This window comes from Schistocerca piceifrons, chromosome 1, assembly GCF_021461385.2.
Source record: "Schistocerca piceifrons isolate TAMUIC-IGC-003096 chromosome 1, iqSchPice1.1, whole genome shotgun sequence".
Taxonomy (NCBI): domain Eukaryota; kingdom Metazoa; phylum Arthropoda; class Insecta; order Orthoptera; family Acrididae; genus Schistocerca; species Schistocerca piceifrons.
In genome coordinates, this window is record NC_060138.1 from 680890952 (window position 1) to 680917742 (window position 26791).

Here is a 26791-nt window from a genome sequence, read left to right on the forward strand (position 1 = left end):
TTTATCAGGACACTAATGAACAACAAAGGGATGATCCGACATTTAATACTGTGAACTTTAGGGCTTAAAAAAGAATCTTCTCACTCATATGAGAGCAATAGTTCGACAATCATTTGGTTGTGACATTGAGTCAGATTCAACAACTTAATATCTTATTGACAAAACTAAATGTAACTGAGTATAGGAATGTGCATTCTACATAAAGTGACACTTCAGAGTTCCTGCAACCACCTGATGTTGTACAAATATATCTGCTGCAAAGAACTGCCTCTGGCAAAAGGTTTGGCTGTGATCACACCTACCTTAACTGTCTCTTGATTGTCCAGCTTTCACATTTGGCTATGGCGTAGAATGCTCGCTTGTCACAAAGTGAAACTTGTTATATTTATGCCGTTATTCTAGAGTAACCCGATCAGTGGGTATGACACTTTGAACAAAATTAGAATGTGACTTCAACTTGATGGAAGAATTTGAGCCCAGTTAATATCAGAATAAAACACAGTAAATATTGTCTACTGAGATCAGTAACTAACTTCTTAAAGGAAAAGGGCAAAAATATAAACAATCATCTGTGTTCCCATCAGTATTTTTTGTAAGTAAAGTCATGGGGCTAATTAAGTAAAAAGAATATAAGACAGTCAATAACATTATCATTTTTGTTAATGTTTTAGCTAGACACAGTCTTATAGATAGATTAAATCCTCTTACTTGGCAAAATCTGCTCGGCACCTGAGTTCTTTACATTGACTTAAACTGACTACCTACTTTTCTGTAATTATTCTTTGCTAGGCCTGTGGTAAGAGAGCCTATAAGGGAGTGGGCTTTGGCAGGTTAACAGTTGCAGTATGAGTGGAAATGTATGTATTCAATAAACATTACGAGGCACTGAAATGGAACTCTCAACTACTATTACAACTTTTGAGCAATCAGAAACCACCTCCAAAAAGTCTGTGAATTTACATGAGCAATTTTACAATAGGGTGCTGGTCCCCTTAATCTATATATTACAGCAAATGCCAACCCTTTTTATCTCAGGGAAGATATCCTGGAAGTAGGTATCTGTGTGAAGCCACATCGGCTAGTGTATGTAGTGTCTTCTTCTGCTTCAGCAGATGACTGCCTCCATAGCTCCTTGTTGCATTTCAACCATTCTAGCATTGTTCCACATTCTTTTCATGAAGACTTCTTCTCACTTGTCTATTTCATCACTGCCCCACCAAGGAACATTCTGTCTGATCACTCTTCACACTGTTCTTTCACTTAAATAATTAAATCCTTGCAGGATTCAGGTTACTATATAAAATGAGCACGTTATCCCTGTCTGTAAATTAATAAATAAATAATAATATGTAAATAAATCACTGTAGTCTTATCTGTTTGATTACCAGTTGTATAAAGGCCTAAAATAGTAACAGAAGTGTCGCAGTTTGAATTTACATCCTACGGTTTGAACAAAAGGGACATTTCTTGTTGGTTTTAATGAACTTCACCCCACCGTTTCTGCCCTTTCTGCAGAGACTAGAATGCAAAACATCTTGGTATCCCTTAGCAAAGTTGCACAAAATTAAGTAATCAAACTAGTTTCGATCTAAGAATAGCAGAACAGTTACATATGACACACGTTATTTACATTGTCATGAAAACATTTTGGGATGGAATGTAACATGGCCCAGCATCCTGTTTTGCCCCCACCCTCCTTCTTACACCCTCGAGATTCCTTTCTTTCTTTGTAGGTTTTCTAATCTTGGACTGATACATTCAGAAATAAAGCAGTAGATTTTTAAGTAAGAACAAAAATTGTCAACAATATAACATGACCATAAAAAAATTGTTTATTTTTACTGACCTCTTGTATATGGTGATCACTTTCTACAAGAATGTACCTAATTTAAACTGATTTTCTCTGAAGAAAAAACAACAAAACGTAATTTGGATTGATTTTTAAAAGTTCTTAATACTGCTAATTTTAATTTAGAGAAAATTGAAAAAAAGAAAGAAAATATTAACAACACAAATATACTTCTCTTCATTTGGAGCGATTCAAAGAAAACTCCCAACAATAAAAAATAGAACAAATTAAATTTAGTAGATTTTTAACGTCCTAAAGTCATTTATAAGTACATTAGTTTTACAAGAACCTTCTCCTCTTGCAGTGGGAAATATCTTTCACAGGTGTCTTTCCAATAAATCACTCCACTTTCACTTTCCAAGCACTCTATCACAGTAGGAAAATTCCCCAATAGTCAACTTTCTTATTGCAACTATTCCTCCCACCACAGTAGGAAAATTGTTCAGAAGTCATTGCATTTCCTAAATTTCCTCTCTTTGATCTGTCTTACTTCATGGTTATTTAGTGTCACTTGACTTTCTGAACACTGACACTAATTTTTAATTTAATCATAAGGAATGAAAAATATTCTTTACATTTGATAAAAGTGGGGAAAAAAACATTGGTGCAGACTAAGACTGAAAATTTAAAGAAAGAATACAAATTCTCTCTCTCTCTCTCTCTCTCTCTCTCTCTCTCTCTCTCTCTCTCTCTCTCTCTCTCCTCTCCTCTCCTCTCCTCTCTCTTTCCCTGCCTTACATTTTGGGTAATGAATCTCAAAAATGTAACTCTTTTATGATGTATAAATAGCATAGATATTCATACAAACTACACCACAACTACTCAAGTTGTTTGGAGTCGTGGTCTTTCTTTCTGTCTGGTCTTTATTTGATCTTATTCTTAGTATAACTTTGGATCATGCTCATTGTACATATGATATGTAAGCTGTTAATTTCTTTGGTGATTTTCTATTTTTGAATAGAATAATGCTTACCAGATAACTAATCAATTTATTCTTTCAACATCTGTACTTTCTCTTTACTTGTCCTTAAATTTTCCCTCTATGCCTATTTACTACATTAAAATTTTAAATGGTGTCTCCCTTTCATTATCTGCGCCTCATGTGGGATCTCTCTTCCCTCCCTTTTTATACCCTGTAAATTAGTTTACTTGCTCAAATTCCCTTCTGTTGTGCCTCTGGCTTTTTTCTATCACAATGCATTGTACTTTTTCCCTTCTTTATTTTACCTTACTTCCCATACACTTGCTTTTCTTTGCAACAATTACTTTTGGGCTCATTAACTTTATCTTTGCCACATCTTCCTCTTATCAGTCCAGATTTCCAATGACTCTTTATCCTCCTCATTCAACAGTTATGTCGCCTACACATTTCTTGGCCTGTGTCAGAGTGTACTCCTTCCCATCAGTCCCAAGGAATAAAGGCTACACATAAGATATTTCAACTGAAAGAGTGGCCAAGTACTATAAGAATGTAGATATTGCAGCTTGAAACACAAAAAAAGAAGAAATCCACAACCATTTTGGGAAGCCATCCGCACCACACAAGTATTCATACAGATTTTGAATTTCATGACTCCTTTTATTAACTCTCTACTCTCCAGTAATCAGTTGATTCTCCACAAACCTCAAAAAATTTTGGTATTTCAGACTCTATTTTGTAAGACTTGTGATCTGAACCAAAATCTTGTCTCCCATCTGAACTGTAGAGAACTTTCCCTTGGGGTCATGATGTTCCTTCCTAATCTAACTTCTCTTTATCTTTTTTTTCCTTTTGCATAATCATCAAGTGCTGTATATTGGTTCAGAGCCATCATGCCCATCTTGCCATCAATACTCCCAACAACTTCATGCTCATGGAACAAATTGAGCCCAATTAACACCATACCAAAACATAGTAAATATTGTCTTCTGAAGTTTGTAACTAATTTCTTAAAAGAAAGCAAAAAAGAAGTTGTAAATAATTGTCTGTGTCCAGTAGTATCTGATGTAATTAAAATGAGAGATTTAATTAAGTAAAAAGAAGACAAGTCAGTTGATAATGTTGCCATCTGTTGTTCTAGCTGGTCACAGACCTATAGAGCAGTTTAATTCACTTACTTGCTGACTTGTTGCCCTGACTTCTGCAAGTTGACTCCAACAGGCTCCCTACTTGTTCTGTGATTGTTTCCTGCTAAGGCTTTTGTAAGAAAGTTAATGAAGGAATGGACTTTGGAGAATGTCAGTGATTAAATGAATCATGCATTTTGAATGAAGATATATGCATTCAATAAACATTACTAGATACTGAACTCTGAACTATCATTAGAATTATCTGAGTAGTCAAAAACAACATGTATAAAGTATTTATATTCATTTGGGCTGTTTTTTGAGATGGCAGTGGTCTTCTTTTTTCATGCAACTTAGGAAATCTTTATTCCAAGACTAATGCATGTTTAATTATTATAGACTCAATGTGTTTTATGCTGGAATAATTTGTAATTTGACTTTGCATCTCAGAGAATGCAGGCTAATGAGTTGATGTCTGTGTATAGTCACATCTTCTGGCATGTGTGGACTTTTTCTGCTGCTTCTTGGCTGCTTGGTACCTCACTGACAGCTACCATATCTCCATGTCACATTCCATCCCCTCTCACAACTTTCCACCTCCGTCTCACAAAAACTCCTCATCCAGCATCTGTTTCACTTCTCTGTCCCCACCAAAAAATATTCTTATGGGTGGTTCTTCACGCTGCTCTTACACTTAAATACATTAACCTGTTGCATAGTTCATGTTAGAACAAAAAGTGTGTGTGTTATTTCTTTATGTAAAACAATCATTACAATCCTATCTATTTAGAGTTACCAACAGTGTAAAGATTTAACACAAGGACAGAGGCTTAACATTTGAATTTTTCTCCAAGGGTTTCTATTAATGACAGATTTCTTGTTGGTTCTGAATGAAGCTACCAAATTTCCCTATAATACTAGAATATTATTAATATGATTATTGTAGGATGAACATTCACAGTAATTGATGCTTTGTAATTTGTGATTATTATGAAAAGATTATGCAAAAACATTGATAGGTCTATAAAAGATGACGACACATATTGAGGGACTAAAGTTATTACTGGTCTAATAATGTGTTATGAGCTTTCACCGAGAGGTAAAACATTCATTTAATAAATGATAAATCTCAAAAAATAAGTTTGCAAATGATTCACAGTTTGTTTGATAAATACACTAAAACTACTGAACTCCATCTGAACAGGCCTTGGAAGGCCCAACGGTACTGACTGGCCGCCATGTCATGCTCAGTCAAAAGGTGTCACTGGATGCGGATATGGAGGGAAATGTGGTCAGCACACCGCTCTCCTGGCCATATGTCAGCTTATGAGTCCAGAGCTGCTACTTCTCAATCAAGTAGCTCCTCAGTTTGCCTCACAAGGGCTGAGTGCATCCCACTTAAACCAACAGCAATCGGCAGACCAGATGGTCACCCAGCCAAGTGCTAGCCCAACCCAAAAGTGCTTAACTTCGGTGATCTGATGGGAACTGGTGTTACCACTGCAGCAAGGCTGTTGGCTTGACAAATACACTGCCTGACAAAAAATATGATGCACCAAGAAGGTTATGTGATGTCATGCCAGTGATTACAAAATTAAGTCAAATTTACAAAGAAATTGGCCTCATGAGCCCACATATCAGTATGAATTTGCACTCCCTCTGGCCTGGAGATGTGCACTGATTTGGTTGGTAAGGGTATCATAAGACCATTTTATCCTCTCCTGAGACAAGATGTCCCATAACAATCCTTGATATCCTGCATACTGGCACTGGGACAGAGCTGATGCTCAACTGATCCTATATGTTTGATTGGGAACAAATCTGGGAATCTTGTTAGCCACAGGAGTACCTCAACATCATACAGACATTGCATAGAAATACATCCATGTGAACGAGCATAATCCTGTTCAAAAATGGCACTATGATACTATCACATGTTATACATGTTATTTGGTCTAAAGTGTGCCAAAGTGCAGTGCCACACCTCTTCATACAGTATTCTTCTATCGCACATCACTGTATTTCGCTCTGTGGTGTACAAATGTATATTTTGTAATGGAAGCCATCAACCCCATATTCAGGACAGTGGAAATTAAAACATCCTGTCCAATGGTTTTACATCCTGCCTCCTTAAAAAAACCTCACATTTAGTACTGGGTGAGATTATTTGTGACCGGGAGAATAAGAACTCTTCAGAAAATTTGCACTCTTTATTGGCTATTAGCCAGAACTTTCTCTTTTGTATGACATAAAATTAAATACAAGAAATAGAAGCAGTAAAGATGAGAGACAAGCAAGGCAGAACTCATTTCTTCTATCCTTAAGTCCCATAATTTTTTTCTCTCTAATCTTGTTACAGATTTACATGAGATGCATTCCTCTCTGTGAAAGAATCTATTATCTCAGCAAAGTTTGTTAGATATTTTTCTATATGAAAAATCAAAACATCATCGTCTAATGCTGAAAAAGCTGTTATTACGGATGGTACCCAAGACTTGTGTGGTTTCTCGATCTGATACGTCTATTTTGTCACTGTCTGCTAGATGAAATGAAATAGGCCTTTCTGATATTGCAGCAGCTGTAATATATGGCAAATAAGCAATACTATTTTGGCAAAAATGGTTTTTTTATCTACCTCATTTACATATATAACATGACAAAATGTAATTCACAAAGTACTGATATCAGATGCCTATTAGGCTTACTAAAAGCAAAAAGTTTTATGTTAGGAAATAGTTTCACGTGTCATTCATTTGCTCCAGTTTCTCGAGCGTGAGATTGAAAAGTAGTAGTAGTAGTAGTAGTAGTACAAAATTTATATGAATTTGAACTCGTCATATTCTTCCATTTAATTTGTGGTTGCCCTGTTTCTTCTCCTTCCTTGTACTAACAAACAATCTTGTCATTACTAATTCTGTTATTATTCCTGCCATTGTCAAAACTCATTCTCCAGTTAACTTCACTAACCCTGCCAGAATCACAGGTTCAGTTACCCGCCTTTATTTTATGTTTAGGCACTATTACATGTTTGTACAATGAGTTTTTTGCGCTGTTCCAAGAATAGAATTAAGCAGCGGCTAACCTGGGGCTGTAGAACTGGCCCTTAGTAGTGTAATGATGTGGCAAAAATTTTATGTCAAAATTTCATTTTCCTGGATACACCAACAAGATAATGTGTAATCTTTCTTACCTGTTATTCCTTTTAGTCATTTATTTCCACTCTGGTAGTCTGAATCTATGGATTTTGCTAATGATTATAACAATGGTTATCATTAGCACACCCAGTCAACCAGGTAAACCAACAGCAATTGACATTCACCCATTTGCATTTATACAGCTCAGCTCATACAGCCCTGTCCCCTTTTTTCTGCAGGAAAGGTTTTTTGTTTCTAGATGTGATGGGGATTCCCCTGGTACAGACAACATGCACACTATACACACATTCAAAAATCGACTTACAATTCATTCAGAAATCAACTTACAACATGTTCAAAAATCAACAGGGATGCATTTCAAAATCATATGAACAACTGAAACTTCCTGACGGATTAAAACTGTGAGCCAAACCAAGACTAAACTAGAGACCTTTGCCTTTTGTGGGCAAGCGCTCTACCAACTGAACTACCCAAGCACAGCTAACGACCAGTCCTCACAGCTTTACTTCCACCAGTACCTCGTCTCCTACCTTCCAAACTTCACATAAGCTCTTCTGCGAAAACTTGCAGAACTAGCACTCCTGGAAAAAAGGATATTGTGGAGACGTGGCTTTGCCAAAGCCTGGGGGATGTTTCCAGAATGAAATTTCCATTCTGCAATAAAGTGTGCATTTATTTTAAACTTCCTGGCAGATTAAAACATTTTAGCATACCAGAGGATTCAAAGTTGACAAAAAACAAGTGCCTGATCAAATTATCTCTGATCAACATGAAACAGAAAGTTAAATTTTTGTGAGAGCTTTCTGAACCATTCAAAATCAAAAGAATTGTCAGACAAGGTGATGGATTATCAACATTACTGTTCAGTTTAGTTTTGCAAAAAAATAAAAAAAAAATACATAAAAAACCTGAAGGTACTAGCAGAAGGCTCCGATTTCCCTCATTGTCTAGCATTTGCTGAAAATATTGCAATCCTCTTCAATTCTTCAATAACAAACCATAAGTAAACTAATGTGTCCAGAAATATCATAAAACAGCAGCAAAAACTTTGTTCCAAATTTTGTACAAGAAGATGGATTATATGGAATGGATGAAATCATGACTCAACAATTAACCCTTGATCACCAAATTTGGCAAAATGTACCAAGTAGATAAATTTAAGTATCTATGAGAAATTATTGAGTCAGTGTAGCTACATCAGGTAGATAAAAAAGAAAAAATTCCAAAACTACAGAGAGCATACAAACTCATCAAGAACATATACATAAAATATTTATATCACATGGGGAAAATTTATAACACTATAACACAGTTGTTAAAAATGAAGATCTTTGTGGATGTGAAACCATGATAATTAGCAGCAGATCTGAAATAAGTCACTGAAAAACTTGAAATAAAAATTGCCAGAAAAATCTTGTTATCAAAATGTCAATAAGCAGTTTGGATGAAAAATAAATCACAATATATTGAGTTACAGAAAAATCATGGATACTATCAGGAAACTACGATTACAGTGTTATGGTCACCTATCTAAATTGGACAACAACAGGGAAAAATTCTAAGCTTACTCTTGTTGATGAGAAACCGCAAGAACTGGATAACAGAAGTTAAAGAATATCTAAAAACAAATTGACAGTAATGAAGATACCATGCAAGATAGAACAAAAATTAGAAGCTTAATTCACAAACATAGATTTACTGAGATGTTCACCTGACAGAATTTAGTATGAAGAGAAGAATGTAAAAAGAAAAGCAGTGACTCAATGAAGAAATATTGGGTGGAGGGGGGTGAAGAAAAAAGTGCTAATTTAAGTTAAAATAGCAATCCTCAATTGAGCCAATAAACATATTTTGGAAAATATTATCAGTAATGGACAACAATGTAGGAAAAGTCAGATTGCTACTTGTTGTAAAGAAGACACATCAGGTTGCAAACGGGCACAATTAAAAGACACTTACACACAGCTTTCGGCTCAAAAGAGAGACACACACCATTCACACACACAAGCAAGCACACCTCATGCACACATCACCAGTAACTCCAGCATCTTGGGCTGGACTGCGGAGTGCCTATCAATGATAAAGAAATACTTCATGAGCAAATAAATTAAGATGAAACAATATGTAACACCACATAGCTGGAAATGCTTAGCCAGGGAAGGTGCTATATATTACAGGACTCCCAGCTATGGCACAATTCGATGGTTATAAATTTAATTACTGCTGTAGCTCAGCTCCACTTGACTCCCTTCATGGGTATTATGTATGTATGTTTGCACGATTTGTCTGTTATTTTTAGCTTTCACAGTCAAGAAAAACTGAACTTGATGTATGAAGCTTTTTAATATTAGGGAGGAATCATCAAGACTTGAAGAAAAAAGCTTGATGCCTAACATACTTGGATACAATAACAGTTCTCCTAGTTTACACAAAACAACATTTACTTAGTGTAAAACATAATGCAATTTGCTGGGTTGGACAACTTAATTCATATTTATGGAAAGTTTTCATGGGAGACTCCAGTGCCTTCATAGTCCTGGCATTTACCACTATTAGATCAAGGGAAATGATATCTTGTGAAAACTATGAGTAGGATGACATTGGCCCAGACGAGAATTAAATGATTTAAAATGTCCTTTGTTTTTATTTTTAATGAGCTGAGTGTAGGGCATGATGTTGATGTCTAGCAAGCAGTTGCTTTATCTTGGGTCTGTCTCTTCAGAACTGAGAATGTGCAAAAGTTGTACAAGTGTTTGAATATTTTACTTAACTTCGAAGTTAATCTGTTTGCTGGAAGTGACAACTACCATTAATACATATTTTAGTACGAGGGTTGTTTTTTAAGTAAGGGCCATTTTTATTTTAAAAAAAGATACAAATACTTTTGTAAAAAAACTTTTATTTTCTGATTCTACACACTTTTACCTATTTTTCTACATAGTTGCCTTGTTTATTTAAGCACTTGTCATACCGTACAACTAAGTTTTTAATTCCCTCTTCAAAGAATTCAGCCACCTGCTCCGACAGCCAAGAGTTCACGGCCGCTTTCACTTCATCGTCGTCATTGAAGTGCTGCCCGCCAAGATGGTGTTTCAGGTACTGGAAAAGGTGAAAATCGCTAGGAGCAAGGTCGGGGCTGTATGGTGCATGGTCCAAAACTTCCCAGCCAAAAGAATCAGTCAAATCCCGAGTATTTTGGGAGGTGTGAGACCTAGCGTTATCGTGCAGGAGCAAAACTCCTTTTGTCAGCACGCAGCGCCTTTTGTTTTGAATTGCTCTGCGGAGCTTCTTTAGAGTTGCACAGTAGGCATCTGAGTTGATTGTCGTTCCTTGTGGCATAAAGTCCACTAGCAAAACACCACGCCGGTCCCAGAACACAGTTGCCATAATCTTGCGCTTTGACAGCATCTGTTTGGCTTTGACCTTGACGGGTGAGGTTGTGTGTCGCCTTTCCATCGATTGTCGCTTGCTTTTGGGAGTGATATGGGATACCCATGTTTCATCTCAAGTGACAATTTGACTCAACATGTCATCCCCTTCTTCCTCATAATAAATTAAAAAGTCCAATGAAGTGGCAAATCTCTTCCCTTTGTGGTCCTCTGTGAGGAGTCTGAGTATCCACCGAGAACACAGTTTCTTAAAGTTTAGGTTTTCAGACACAATTTTGTACAAACCCGATCTTGAAGCTTGTGGAAATTCCAAAGAAAGAGTGGAAATTATGAATCTTCTGTCCTCACGAATCTTTGTTTCGACTGCAGCCACCAAATCATCAGTGATCACAGAGGGCCGGCCTGAGCGTTCTTCGTCATGGACTTTTGACGGCCATTTTTAAACTCTCTAACCCATTGACACACTTTACCTTCACTCATTGCATTCAAGCCATAAACTTCTGTTAACTGACGAGGAATTTCTGCAGCTGATAGGCTTCTCGCGGTCAAAAAACATATCACTGACCGTATCTCACACGCAGCGGGCGATTCAATAATCGTAAACATTATAAAGTAGCACAGCGATGCGTACATGTCAGCTACAGAGCTGCAACTTGCATCAGTGTGAACGGGAAGGATGCTGGCAAGTGGCGCGGTTGCTTGTTGTGGCGTCCGCGCGAACTACGGGACTATACTGCGCAAACAGCCCATACTTAAAAAACAACCCTCGTACATACAAACTCCCTTATGACATATTCTGTAAGGAAAGATATTTTGTTAGTGTTAGTTCCACATTATCATATAAAAATATTACAATAAATGATATTCCTCATGTGGCAAATTAATTATTTCTTCATGAGAGAATCCATTAACTATCATATTTTGTGAGGAAAGTGCAACATACTATGTCAGACAGTTTGTACAAACACACTTCTGCACCTTACAGAAATCCGCACTACCTAGAGTGAAACAAGTTAATCATCTTGCAGTGGCAAAGCTGAATTTATTCCATCATTTGTTCCTTATGTAAGTCATTAATTAGGTTCATATGTCGCAAAATTTGCATCTGTCACAGCACACGTGTAGAATGTGCTGTACAGGGTGGTCTGATGATATTGTTACAAACTTTCAGAAATGATGGCGAAGGATAAAAGTATTAATGAGGTAAGTGACCTGGTCTGGAAACAATAGAGTCAAAAGATATAAGCAAAAAACTTTATGATACCTCTGACATTGAATACATGTACTGGGACTGTTGTTGCTAAAATTATAGGGTATGCAACTTTCAGAGGATCTAGTATGGACCAAAAAAAAGAGAAAAAGGTCTAGTAAACATAGGCTCAAAAATGCATACCTTAAGAGCTATGGGCACTTGTTCAATAGAAAGATGCGTTTCACAATAGTGAAGATGAACAAGTGCTCATAGGTCTGTAGACATGCAGTCCAGAGCCCATGTTCACTTAACATTTTTTTTTCTTATTTTGGTTCATACTACCACCTCTAAAAGTTGCTCACCCTATGATCTTAGCAACAAGAGTACCGGTACCTCTGTCAGAATTATCAGAACAATTTTTCCTTATAACTTTCAACTCAGTCATTTCCGTACCAGGGTCCCTTACCTGGAATTGATACATTTACCCTACCCCATCATCCCTGAAAGTTTGCAATGTAATCACAGAATATAGCTGACACTCTAGCCAAGATTAACGGACCATTTGAAACACATCACTGTTCAGTTTGTAGCTGCTATTTGTATGTGTTGTGTTGTGTTGTAACATTATTCCATTTGTGGTATAGGCATTTCTTACTTGTGAAAACCTTGCTGATCATAGGATGATGCTTGAGTTCATCAGTGTCCTTATTTCCTGTCTTGTGTCATTACTGGCTGTTTAAAGGCAAGTTCTTGCCACTGTTCCTTCTCCTACTGTTTTGACCTCACTTTAGTTCACCTTTTTAGTAGTGCTCAATAGTTGTATAGGCAGTCAATGCTACAATTCCTTAGCAAACACATGTGTTACTAATAATGTGCTCTTGTTTTCTCATGCTGATTTAAAATTTTCTTTGCTGGCATTACTCACTAAATCAAACAATGGATAGTCCAGGCTGTAAGATCAGCATTTATGAAAAGGATATGATTCTTAATTTTCTCCTGGTGTACTACCATTTCCTAGTGTTATACATGTACACTATTTTGGCAATCAGACATATCACCATCATCATCTGCACTGACGAACTGAGTTCCTAGAGCATGCAGCCGACTTATATCCCCTCGCCCCAGAGCCTTTCCCTCCATGGTCCACGACCATGTGTCGATGGTTGCGGAGACACTAGTGTCAGTGTCAGTGTCTGTGGTAGCATTGATGAAGGTGCTCTGTCCACCGTGGTCACTAGATTGTTTTGTTTGCTGAGAGTCTTCTAAATTAAACTCAGAGCTGGTTCCCAAGCCTTGCTAAGATTGTAGCCACAATCTCAGTTGATGAGATCATTGCTGGTGTGAATTTCTATGGCCTCTCTAGTGACATTGTCCCAGTATTTGTAATTCTGTGCCAAGATCCTGGTACCATCATACTCTGTTGTGTGATTCATGGACAAACAGTGCTCTGCAACTACTGACTTATTGGAATACATCAGTCGAGTGTGCCCCCTGATATTCTTGGCAGTGATCTTTGATGGTGTGTACTGTCTGTCCAATATATGTCTTTCCACATTCACATTGAATCTAGTATATGCCAGCCTTCCACAAATTGAGATTGTCTTTGAGGCTTCCCAATAATTCTCATGTTGTATTGGTTGGGTAAAAGATAGTTTTTCTTCAGTACTTCTTCAGTATGCACCCAATTTTTTTCAATAGTGCACCAGTGTATGGTATAACGCTATTGGCTGCCTCTTCCTCCACGACTTCTTCCATCTCCATAGGTTGTACTGTTGTGGTGTGGCACAGGGCATACATAATCTGCCATTCTGGATACCTGTTTTCTTGGAACACAGTTCTGAGCTGTTCCAGCTCCTGGTCAGACCCTCTGCAGATGGTGCATGTCCTGTGTACTAGTGTTTGTAGTACCCCATTTCTCTGCAAAGCATGGTGGCAGTGGTCTGCATGCAAATACAGATCAGTGTGGATTTTCTTCTGATACACACCCTGGCCCAGGGTGCCATCAGCTCTTCTCTTGACCATGACATCCAGGAATTGCAATCTTGCTTCTGCTTTGATCTCCATAGTGAATTTGATGTTTGGCTTTATGGAGTTCAGATGTCTAAGGAAGTCAAGGAGCCTGTTCTTTCTAAGGGGCCAGATGACAAACACGTCATCCACGTAACGGAAAAAAACATGTGGGTTTTCTTTTGTTTTATGCCAGGGCTTCCTCCTCAAAGTACTCCATATACAAATTCGCAGCCACGGGCAATTGTGGGCTGCCCACTGTGACTCCTTCTGTTTGCTCAAAGTATTTTCCATTAAACAGAAAATATGTGGTGGTTAGGATATGCTTGAGCAGGTTGGTGGTCTTCTTGTCAAATTTCTGACCAATAAGCCTAGATTCTCATAGAGGCACCCTGGTGAATAACAAAATGACATCAAAACTCGCCAGGATATCTGAGTCTTTCACCGTGAAGTTTTCGAGGCATTTTACAAAATCCACAAAATTGCAGGTACGATAAAGTCATTTACCCACATGAGGGCTTAGTATCTCTGTCAGGTATTTTGCCATCAAATATATAGGTGCTCTAATGTTGCTGACTATGGGTTGCAATGGCACCTCATCTTTGTGGACTTTAGGGAGTCCATAAAGTCTTTTGGCACAGGTCCTTGACATAACAATTTCTTGGCAACCATTTCTGGTAAGTCCATATCCTTGAGAAGAGTCCTAGGCTAGTTATCCACCTTCTTTGTGGAGTCATCATTGATTTTCCTGTAGGAGTCATCATCTAGCAGGCTCTACATCTTCTCAATTTAAATTGTTGGAAATAATGACTGTACTGTTGCCTTTGTCAGCAGGTAAGACAACAATTTCAGGGCACTCTCTAAGATTATGAATAGCTGCCATCTTGGCTCGTAATGTTCGACTTCGTATGTAGGCACACCGCAATCTGTTCAACTGCACTGATGGTGTCCATGACCAGTGTGAACTTAGAGGTGGGAGCAAAGTTAAGTCCCTTCTCTGGAACTGAAAATACATTGCCACTCAGCTCCGTGTCAGTCAGATTAACGACCAGCTTGCATTGGGCCTCCATTGACAGTTTGACAGAGAGACTCGAGAATTTTGATATTTGATGTCCCACCTGTGTGCAGAATTAGCTGTAACCCAGATAAACCATCAATGCAGTCTCAGGTCTGGAGTTGAAATGATTGACCAGATGTAACTGTCGTCTATATAGTTCCTGGGAGTTGTACTCAAGGCTCTGGCAGGTAAAGTGCACTCTCTCATGTACCACGGCAAGGCTGGCCTGCTTCTTAATTGTCCTGCCTGCTGCAGAATTGATGCCATGCCTGACCTTAGCAAAGTTTGGCACAACTTGCTGGGCACAACATCTATTCAGAAATGCAAGATCATTGAACACACGACACCTTCAGTGGTGCAGCTTGTCGAATTTCTGCATGTTGCAATACGTCCTATCCTTACAAAGGTATATGATGTGATTCTTCAGTTTCTCCTGGCATATCTGATGATCTAACAGTCTGCAGGTGTATTGCCAGTTATAGTGTTCAAAGGTCACAGTACTTTGGTGATCAGACATGTTGCCACCATGCACTCACAAACTGGGCTCCTGAAGTCATTTGGCCAACTTATATCCCTTCTCCCCATGAGCCTTTCCCTCTGCATGCTGCAGCCATACAGCAGCAGTCACAGACATGCTAGTGTCAGCATCTGTGGTAGTGTTGATGTAGGTGCTCTGTCCATCCTGGTCACCAGATCATTATGTTCACTGTGAGTCTTCTAAATTACACTCAATTCTGGTTCCCAAGCTTGCTAAGATTATAGCTGCAGTCTCAGTTGATGAAGCTGTCCCTGCTTATGTCATTTGTATTTGTTTTTCATCCTTTTCTGAAGGAGGCTTTGGCTGAAAGCTTAGTGTGTAAAAGTGTTTTCATTGTGCCTATCTGCAAATGAATATGTCATCTTGATGGTGATTAGGAATTTACCCTTTTCATAATTGTTGATTACTCACTAAATAATATTTAAAGATAACATTAGTAAGTGCCTTGCACAGATTTAACATGTTTGTAAGTAAAATACTAACTTCAGTCATTAATACTAAATCTCCACATGCTGTTAACAATCTTACACGTTCTTGTTAAATAGCTGTCACAATCAAAGTTCCACTTAACACTTTTCCTAGCACATACTTTAAAACAAAGCAAAATGCCTTTGCTGTGCACATTTATGAGGTCCTTGAATAAATGTAACACATATTACTTGAATTTCAATACTCCTTTGTGCATGCAAATGTAAACATAAAATTAAAGACATCTATAATACAAATATGAAAAGTGATGTAGATACATGTGATTTTTCTTAGTTGGTAGAATGTGACTTCTCACAGTCTATTAACACTCTTCTTGCAATCCAAGTAGTGCAGAATTTTAGTTCTTCATTAATAGTTTGAATTTGAAACAAAAAATCTTCCACCCCCAACATGTGAACCATCAGTTGTTAAACCAAAATCAAAGATTAAATCTAGATCATATTAGATCTTGGCTTGACTCAGTTCCTATCTAATTATGTACAAAGCTGATTAATTTTCTGCTGTTCCTGCCTTTGTCATATGGTTCTTTAAGAGTCAGTTTATAGCTTCACTATTCAGTCCCTGCTTTGGAAGAAATCTTCAATAGAAAGAATATAATCAAATGAATGACCACAACTGCTTTTTAACTGTGATGTTGGAAGATTTTTACTGATGTAATCTTATGTCAATCAGGTATTATCCTAGTGAAGAAATGATATGATCAAGAAATTTGATCTCTGTCCTTCCAGACTTTAAATTTTTAAGATTTGCTGTAACTCTAACTCTTTGACACTCTTGTAGTAGCCCATCTCTCTTATTAATTCCAAATGTTCTTGCTGTGTTGTAGTAGTTATTAACAAGTCATCAACATAAACATGTAGTTGATCTAATAATTATGGTCCCAACACTTTGTTAGAGGCTTATTCAAACCAATCAGTAGAACTTTAATTTGGTATCTTTTTCTGTTAAATATAAATGTGGTACACCTCTGTGATTCTTTTGTCAAAGGTACCTGCCAATAAGATACAATAAAACATGAAACTTCCTGGCAGATTAAAACTGTGTGCCCGACCGAGACTCGAACTCGGGACCTTTGCCTTTCGCGGGCAAGTGCTCTACCAACTGAGCTACCGAAGCACGACTCACGCCCGGTACTCACAGCTTTACTTCTGCCAGTACCTCGTCTCCTACCTTCCAAACTTTACAGAAGCTCTCCTGCGAGGTACTGGCAGAAGTAAAGCTGTGAGTACCGGGCGTGAGTCGTGCTTTGGTAGCTCAGTTGGTAGAGCACTTGCCCGCGAAAGGCAAAGGTCCCGAGTTCGAGTCTCGGTCGGGCACACAGTTTTAATCTGCCAGGAAGTTTCATATCAGCGCACACTTCGCTGCAGAGTGAAAATCTCATTCTGGATACAATAAAACATATTTGGCAAGTACTGTACTCTATGAAACTTCTGTAAATGCTCTTCCAAATTTTGTGGGTGTGTTGTTACTGATTGATGGCCCTTGCATCTTGTCAATCTAACATCTGTTTAATTTCTCTATTTACTTCTGATCATTTGGCCCATATGTGCAAAGACCTTTCTGGCTACCAAAAATCTCCTCTGAAGTAATCAACATAGGTTCTGAAAACAATAGATTCATGAAACCCAGCTCCTTCTATTCATCCATAACACCCAGAAAGCAGTAGATACAGATACCCATGTGGATGTTGTGTTCCTTGACTTCCAGAACACATTTGATACGGTTTTTCCATGCTGCCTAAGAACAGAATACAAGCGTATGGAATATCATATCAACTATCTGATTGGACTGAAAAGTTTATAGCAACCAGAACACAGCATGTCATTCTGAAGTGATAAAAGTCTTTAGATGTAAAAGTAACTTCAGGCATGCAGATACCAACTGAGATTCATTGGGAGAATTCTCAGGAAATGTAGTCCATCAACAAAGAAAGTAACTTTCAAGATGCTCATTTGGGTAATACTTGAATATTTCTCATCAGTTTGCGATCCACACCAGATAGGATTTTTGGGATCCGCACCAGATAGGATTCATTTTGCTACAGGTTCATTAAATGAGCACAGAAGTATCATGAAGATACTCAGCCAACTCCAGTGGCAGATGATGCAAGACAGGCATTCTGCGTTATGGTATGGTCTACTGTTAAAGTTCTGAGACTGTGTGTTCCTAGAAGAGTCACTCAGTATATTGGTTCCTGCTGTGTATATCTCGCAAAAAGACCATGAAGATAAAATCAGAGAGATTTGAGCCCATGTGGAGGCTTATCAGCAATCTGTTTTCTCACACTCAATATACGACTGGAACAGGAAAATGGGAAAGTGGCAGTGGTACACAAAGTACTCTCTGCCTAGATGTAGATATAGACCCACCCATCACTGTTAATTCTTGTAATATATTATTATTATTATTATTAATTTACTCATTTTTCATTCCTTCCCAAAAAGGAGAGAGCAGGCCACTGTAGAACTCAATTGTTTTGAGCCCAGTCTACCTGGAATTGAGGCAATGGGATCGCAATTCAGAGTAATAACTTGTCTTCTAGCACTTTATTTTTGAACTTGCAGCCTTTGTGTCATCACAGTGAGGGATTTGCAGCCAGTGGTACTAGCAAATCTGTATACCCCTGGTGTAAGCAAAATGGCTCATGGGTTCTTACATCCAGATTACATTCATATTATGGCCTCAGCAGCCAGAGACTGTGGTCATATGTGTGTGAGTTGCATTTGTGTGTGTATGTCGTCTATTTCCAATGAAGGCCTTGTTGGGTGACAGTTCATTTTCTGTCAGTCTATTTATTGTGCCTACCTGCAACTCAGCATCTCAGCTATATGGTGAGTAGCAACTATCCTTTTCATAGTACCATTACATTCCATCCTGGATTTTCCATTGTTTGATTCATATTATTTAGTTATTCTATGTTGTTCCTTTAAAACATCTTAATATTCACACAGTACATCCTTCAGCTCCTGCTTGTACATGGCATTGTAATTAATCTGTTTCATTTATTTTTTCTGAAATTGCTTCCATGACATTCATTCCAACCTGTTCTGCTGCATATACTTCCTGTAGGAGCCTGCTTTTAGTACCTGCTATTCATATTTGTATTTGATCACAGAACCTCCCATGCATGGTGTTGGATATTAGCAAATAAGCCTCAATAAAATCTCTTTCACTACAAATCATTAACTTGCCAGCAGAAAGGTTGATCATTGCATCCTCATCCTGTAAAGAATCAGTTCCTAAAACACAGTCAATAAACAAATCTCCAATCACCAAAAATTAATGTTCCACTTTCCATCCCTTTGATTTTGATTCTGAATGGATTAGCAGCTTAATAGGCTTCTTTCACTGTCTAGCAGCTGTTACCAGTCTTATGTCATTGATTGACAATGTCAATATTTTGTTGTAATTCAGTCCGCAAAATAAATCTGCAGAAACTAAACTCAGATCTGAGTCTGTATCCACTGTTGATACAACTGTTATTTCACTTATGTTCATGTTAACTGCTGATTGCTGTAATTCCTGAGTGTTACATTTTGTTATTTTGGATCTTCATTTCTTGGATTTTAATTATTCTTCAATTTGTTCCCAATTGTTGCAACATAATAGCTTAAAAAAGTTTTCTTCCAGGAGTGCTAGTCCTGCAAGTTTTCCAGGAGAGCTTCTGTGAAGTTTGGAAGGTAAGAGATGAGGTACTGGTGAAAGTAAAGCTGTGAGGGCTGCTTGTGAGTTGTGCTTAGGTAGCTCAGTCAGTAAAGCACCTGCCTATGAAATGCAATGGTTCGAGTCTTGGTCTGGCATGCAGTTTTAATCTGCTGGGAACTTTCATACCAGGGCACACTAATAGCTTTATTTCTTTCACACTGCCCCTTCCCATGCCTTTGGTCAATGATTCGGAGCTAGTTTTGACTACACTCAGTTTTCCCAATCATGGTGTATCTGTCCACCTCTTTTCTGGTTTGTATCCCTGTTAGTCCATTGGTGTGCATCATTTTGGTTATTATTATTCTATTGTCATTGTCAGTCAACCCTCCCATTAATGTCATTTATTTATCCATCTGTCTGTCTGTCTATCCAAGGATATTTCACAATGATATAGAATTTGTCAAGGTAATACAGTGCCATCAATGGGCCAAAATATAACACACAGCATACATAACATGTTTTTGGAGGATGGGACAGGTAGCCTATGTGGATAGGACAAATGATCATGGTTGGCTGTGGCCTTGACTAAGGAACCATCCCTGCATTTGTCTCAGCAATCCAGGAAAACCATGAAAATCCCAAATGTGGATGGTTGGACAAAGCAGCTCCATACTCTCCTGTATGAGGTCAGTGTTAATAGCCACACTGCTGATTCAATAATTCTCTAATGAATAATGGTTCTTCATTTGTGCACATTTTTTCTTCACTGCCCACACACTGAGGATACTCACTTATGACTCCTGGACTGTTTCAATTCACTTGCTATGTAAAACATAGTTCCTCTCTTTGCAGTCACTCACACTAAGACATCCACTGATGATTCCTAGACTGAGAAGATGCTGCTGTGCCTGTTACTGCCCACCTGAAAAACTAAGCCAGCAGACATTACTATCACACACTATGCATCTTGACACAAGAGCCTTGTGAAACCAATAAACCATAATGAAGTACTGAAGTGTGACAAGGTGCTGTAGTTGTCCTCTTTCATTACTATCCACTACTCTGAGTCCTCTAAGTAATCTTTAGTTATGTAATATGCATTACTTGTGAAGAACATTTTAGCTGCCTTTTTAAACAAATGTGTTTTAGTGCCATAATCTTTTTCAGTTCATTTGGAAATTTATTACACAATTTTATTCCATGATATAAAATACTGTTTTGAATTTTTTGTTTGTTTTACCCAGGTAAATGTAACTCCAAACTGGCTCTTGTTCCATCATTAAGTGTAGAACTGTTAATGCAGCATTCATTAATATTTTTCCCGATATGCACCACAGATTTGTATATGTATTCACTTGGTACATTAAGGATGCCCAGTTTTTTAAATAGCTCTTTGACAATAAGCCCAACTTCTACTTCCAGTTATTATTGTTATGAGCCTTTTCTGCAGTTTAAAAACCACATTCATGTTTTGATCTTCACTCCCCAAAAAAGAAACGCATGCTATGAATTGAGTGTATGTAGCCACAGTATGTCACCATAAGACATAGACTTTTACAAAGTAAGAGTGTCACATACTAATGACATTCTTTTTGCCAGTATCTTTGTGTATTTACTCCATGTTAGCTGACAACCAATAGTCATCCCTAAAAACTTTGTGTTTGCTACACAATCTATAGATTTATCATCTATGATTAAAGTGAATGAGTTGCTTCCTCTTTTCATGCTGAAGTGAATACTGTTTGTTTTCTTTATGTTCAGTGTAAATTTATTACATACTGCCCAATTGTAAACATCCTCGAAGGTTTTATTTTCTTTGCCTAGTAGGAGTTCTTAAGTTTTAATGGTGACCATAATGTTACTGTCATTGGTATATGAGGTATGACAATAAAGTAATGAGACTGATGTGAAAAAAAATGTTGCTTACTGTATTAGTCAAGTTTAGTGTTGTCTTCTTCAAAGTAGTTCCACTCTGATTGCACACATTTTTTCCAGCACTTCTGCCATTGATGGTAACATTTCTGGAACTCATCTTCTGTAATATCCTCCAAGACCCTCATCACAGCTTTTTGGACATCTTGTGTTGTTTGAAAATTGTGTCCCTTGACCACCATTTGACTCTTCAAAATAGAAAAAGTCACCCACAGTGTTATCTGATGAATAAGGTGGCTGTGGTAGTACTGAAATTTGTTTTAAGGTTATTTTTCCTTGTTTCTCGCTGTTGTGGTGTGAGATTTTTGGGGACCATTTTTTTTCTCAAACAAGATCTTCAGTTATTATTAGACATACTGTTTCTTGATTGATGTTCAGTTCTCCTGCAATCAATTTCATGGATAATCTTCGATCATATCATATGAGTTCATGCACCCTGGCCGAGTTGACATCTGTCTGTGAGGTTGATGGTCATCCACTGCGGTCTTCATCTTCGACATTTGTTCTACCTTCACTAAACTTTTTATGCCAACTAAAAACTTGAGCTCTTGACATAACCTCCTCTCCAAAAGCCTTCTGAAGCTTGCCATAAGTTGTCGTCATGTTTTCACCCAATTTAACGCAAAAAGAAATGGCATACCATTGCGCAATATTATGCGGTTCCATTTCCGTGACATGAGACACAAACACTTGTTAACTTATTACAACACAACTCACGACTGAGCAGTTGCATCGATGTGCCGCTTGGACTAGAAGCAGCTTATAGAGCAAGGTCAAAGCTATTATGCCTACACAAGCCTGCAGGGTTGCCACATCTTGCAAAGAAAATCAGTCTCATTACTTTATTGTGCACCTCGTATATTAAGAACAGTATTGGACCCAGTGCACTACCCTAAGTAACACATATTTTTATGTATTTCTTGTCTGACAATTGTTTTATTAAAAATTTGTCATCAGCAGATGTGTGACAATCTCTATCTTTTGTATCCTTTTTTCTGAAACCAGTCATTCACTGTTCCTCTTATACTTAGCACTTCTAGCTTACTCACTAGTATCTTATGGCCAACAGTGCCGGAAGTCTAGGACAAGTCTAGGAAAATGCCTGAAACACAGTCAACCCTATCAAGAGCTTTAAGTACCACTTTTGTGAAGTCTACAACGTACGATTTTGTATGTCTTCCAATTCTGAAGCCAGAGTGTACTTCAATAAAAGAGCTTGCATTTATTCAAGTAACTTATCAGTCTCCCTTTCTCAGTTATTTTTGAGAGTGAAGGCAGCAGTGAAATTGGCTTGTAGGTTTCAATACTTCCTGCATTACCTTTCTTTGGTAAGGGCACCACTTGAGCATGCTTGAGGTACTTTGGGAAAACACCTGAACTAAAGGATTCATTTATTATGTTTGTTAATGGAGCTATCTAATCCTGCCTTCACAACAGAGATAAAAACCTCATCTAAACCTCCTGAATTCTTACTTTTCAGTTATTGTTGTGTCTTCCTAACTTCAGGCTCTTTATAGGAAACAACAGCATTGTGTTTGCAGCAGCCAGGTTGGAACCTCTGGTTGCTATGTGATTGCCAATGCCTTCTACTGTTGTTCACATCATGTGTGCAGTCGCTTGTTTTTCTTCTGTCTCCTCCACTGCTCTTCTGTTGTGCATCTGTCCCATTTGATCTTCTGGAGCTCATGTTTCCATCATTTTCATAATTTCTTCCACTATTCCATGACATCCTAAAATTCTGTCCACTCACAGCTCTACTACCTTCCTCTAACATATCAATACCATAAAGTGCCTCCAGAAATTCTGGTAAATTGTAATTTGGTACTGTTAATGGCTTTCCTCTGATGTGTAGTGATAGTTTTCCCTTTAAAATCCATGAGATATCTACTGGTGGCATGTTCCTGTCCCAGTGCTTTGCCTGATGTAAATACTTTCCAAAATATCTGCATTGTCTTACGTTGGATGGCTCCAGATTGGAAACCTCTTTCCATAATCTCTCCTGAACCCATGTGACCAGTATTTTGACAAAAATGCACTTTCAAACTCTTTGTAAGTCTCATAAGCATCACCACCTTCCACTGTCCACAAAGCTGTGTCACACTGCATGTAACCTCTGACTAAACTGATCATCTGGTTTCCTGTCTAAGTTTGTGACAGAAAACTGTGAAAACTTTTTATGAATACCACTAGTGAATTTCATGTTTTCTGGGTATGAATGCAGAAATTTGTGTGTGTCGAATCATATTATCCTCTATGATGTATGTGGTCATTATATCCTAGCACCTCCCCCCCCCCCCCCCCCCCCTCCACATCCCACCATCAGTTCTCACAACATTAACATTTTATGTACTAGTGGCATTCCCAACTCACTATCTCAACTGACTGAGTTTTGTTCATTAACTTTTTAATGTCAAATCATCATCCTTGGGGATCCAAATACTATTTGCTTCAACTTGACCCATAATTTACTTTGTCTCTTGTTTAACTCTTTCTATGTTAGAAATTAAAGCTTCTTTTACTGTTTCTAATTACTGACTAAGGTTCCATATATCTTGCCTGTCCTTTCCAAAATCTTGCATTTGCACTTCTCATGGTTGTTCTATAATGCATTGATATGGGTTCTGATAATTTCTGCTGTGTGCACATCTGTCTGCAGCTTGTAGCCATTAAAACCTCTTGAATTTCATCCAATAATTCCTCGGCCAGTGCTTTTCTCCATCTAAGAGTTTTTACCTTGCATTTCATACCACTCCATAAATTGGTCATCAAACATTTTCAGTATTTGTTTATGTCTTTGTCAACTCCATGTACCACATTTTATTTCTAATATGGTTTCCATGTTTTATAACTTTTCCATTAAATTGTTTTCCTGTTCATAAAATTTGTTATCTAAATCTTGTTCATGCTGTACAAATTTATTTGGTAATGTGTCCTTTATTGTTTCCATCTGAACATTTTGTGTAGACAAAGCCTGTGACCCAGTCATGCTGTTTACTTTTGCAGTTAACCCATCTGATGAACCTACTCTTTTTGTCATTTCCAATGCCAATCTATTTAGCCTATTAAGTGTGTAGTTCATGAGTGCATGCCTCTTCTTCAGTCATGCCAGCAAGCCCTGGTGTGGTGGTGCTGTGTAATTTTCTCATACATAAAAGTTTTCGTTCATGTTTGAATTGAATTGATAATGGTTGGGAATGAATAAAATGAATTGTAGAAGTTAACAAAAATCTGTTGTCATGATATTACAAGTCATTTTCAGTGAGAAAAAATTTTGAAGCAAGGTGCTGCACACAAAGAAACTTCACATTCTGCACACCAGTATGAAGTCTCTTCGCAAAGGCCTTCTTTCAGGACATCACACACTTCTTTGTTGGTCTCTTCTTTGTTGTGGGTGGCAGAAGGTCTAGAAAATGCCTGGCAGTAAGGCGTGTTGCTTTCGGTCTTTGAGGTGGGTGCCCTACTGATTTCCCTTGTTGTGTTGAAGATATGGCCAACTGTCTGCCAAGACTAATCCTAATGCTCATTCTATTTAGTTTCACTGTGTTTCTAATATAGAACATATGGATTGAGGCATTGCAGTGTCCAACAAGTGGCAGAAAAGCTTCTGATAATAGTTTTCAGCCTACTCCGGCCATGCCTCCTATATTCTTGTTGTAATCAATAACAACATGTGACTGTTGAATGATTCCCTTATTCAAGTTCACATTTAAAAGTGAAGGTACTGACTACAACAACATAATTTTTGTCCTTACATTTCATTACACCTGTTTCCTCTGTTCCCTGTTATGTACTCTTCCCTTCTCCAGTTTTTCCATTTTTATGAAGTCGGCATACTCCTTCCTGTACAGCTGGTTAGTTTTTAAACCAAATCTGGATTGGTGTACCAGTTATCCAGATGAATGCAGTGACCCTTCTTGAAGAGGTCATGTGCACGCTCCAAAACAATTTGAGTTCTTATTGTTTCTTCTGGATAGTGGTTACCATAATTATTGTCTTTTCCGGTTTAAACAATAAAATTCCGTAGATACCCCGAGCTGCTTTCACATAGGCCATAGAATTGGATGCTGAATCTGCTGCACTTTGATGGAATAAATTGCTTCTGTCCAAGTCATCCTTTCCAGAGCAACAACAATTCATCAGTGGCGAGGTTCCTTTCTGGCATGTATAGTGATCTGAATTCATGCACAGATGCTCCACAATCAGGCGAATTTTGAATAGTTTTCTGCTGACAGTGCCTAGTGAATTATACAGGTTATTGTCAGCAAAGTGGTGCCACAACTGTACTACTGTTACCACAGAACTGACATTGATCACAAACCAAACTAGCATGCACACATGCACTAGGTACCATCTGCTGCAGTAGTGTCTTGTCATCAGATGTTTCTGAATCAAAGTCACTTTTCTTAGTCTTGACATCTGTATCTTGAAAACTTGCAGAACTGTCACTGAAATTATCATCACTTTCTAAAAGCAACTGCTCTATTTCAAAACCTGATAAATGACTATTTTGCCATTGCAAAAGATCACTCACTAACACAGCAGTAAACACAGTTGAAAAAGGCACAGTTTTGCTGTCGCAAAAGTAGTTTCATAATGTAGTCGACACTATTGTATTTTAAAATTCTTATTATAAATTAGGAAACAAAGACATGAGCATGCCTTTTTTTTCATCTGCCCTCTTCCATGGTTAGAAGGAGAAGACAAGATACATTTTCCTCACCCTGTCCTCATTTATTTCATAACAGATGAAAATGAGTTGGCAGCAGAGACAAATGCTATTTAAGTGAGTATGTATCAGCTATAAAGAAATACTTTATGGTTAAAAAAATAAAGAAGAAAACAATAGCTAACACCACAAAGCTTAACAGAAGCAATTATGCTGCAGCCAGGGGAGGTGTGATATATTACAAAAGGCCTCTGTGCACCCTGTCATTAGTGTTTGTGGTCCCTATGGGAACACCCACCTGTTTCTTTAGATATGTGGATGATACCTTTGTTATCTGGTCACACGGAAGAGATAAACTGGCAGACTTCCTCACACATCTCAACTCCAGACACGAGAATATTAAGTTCACCATGGAGATTGAAACGGTTGGGATGCTCCCTTTCCTAGATCTTTTGATTATAAGACGAGCTGACGGCACTTTGAGCCACAGCATGTGTAGGAAGAAGACACACACCGATTTGTACCTACATGCGGATAGCAGCCACTACCCAACACAAAAGAATGGTGTGCTCAAAACTCTTGTACACAGAGCTCACACCATCTCCGACAGAGACAGACGCCAACAAGAATTGGGCCATCTAAAAATCGTGTTTCGGAGGAACGGTTACAAGGAAAGGCAAATTCGGAAGGCTCTACATCCCACACCTGCAGCACCGGCAGAAACTGAGGATGAACCTCAGGAGGAGGCGGCCTTGGCTATTATTTTGTTTTGGGGGGCCTTATCTGGAAAAATTAGACGCATTTTACGTAAACACCAAGTGAAAAC

At 38.0% G+C, this 26791-nt stretch overlaps 1 protein-coding gene and 1 pseudogene across 4 annotated transcripts in view; one reads left to right on the top strand and one right to left on the bottom strand.

The window, feature by feature from the left end:
* Positions 1 to 26791, top strand: part of LOC124788711 (choline transporter-like protein 4) — a 266397-nt gene that overhangs the window by 110903 nt on the left and 128703 nt on the right. The gene's annotated exons all lie outside the window — the stretch shown is intronic.
* On the bottom strand, positions 5297 to 5414 carry LOC124722338 (annotated as a pseudogene).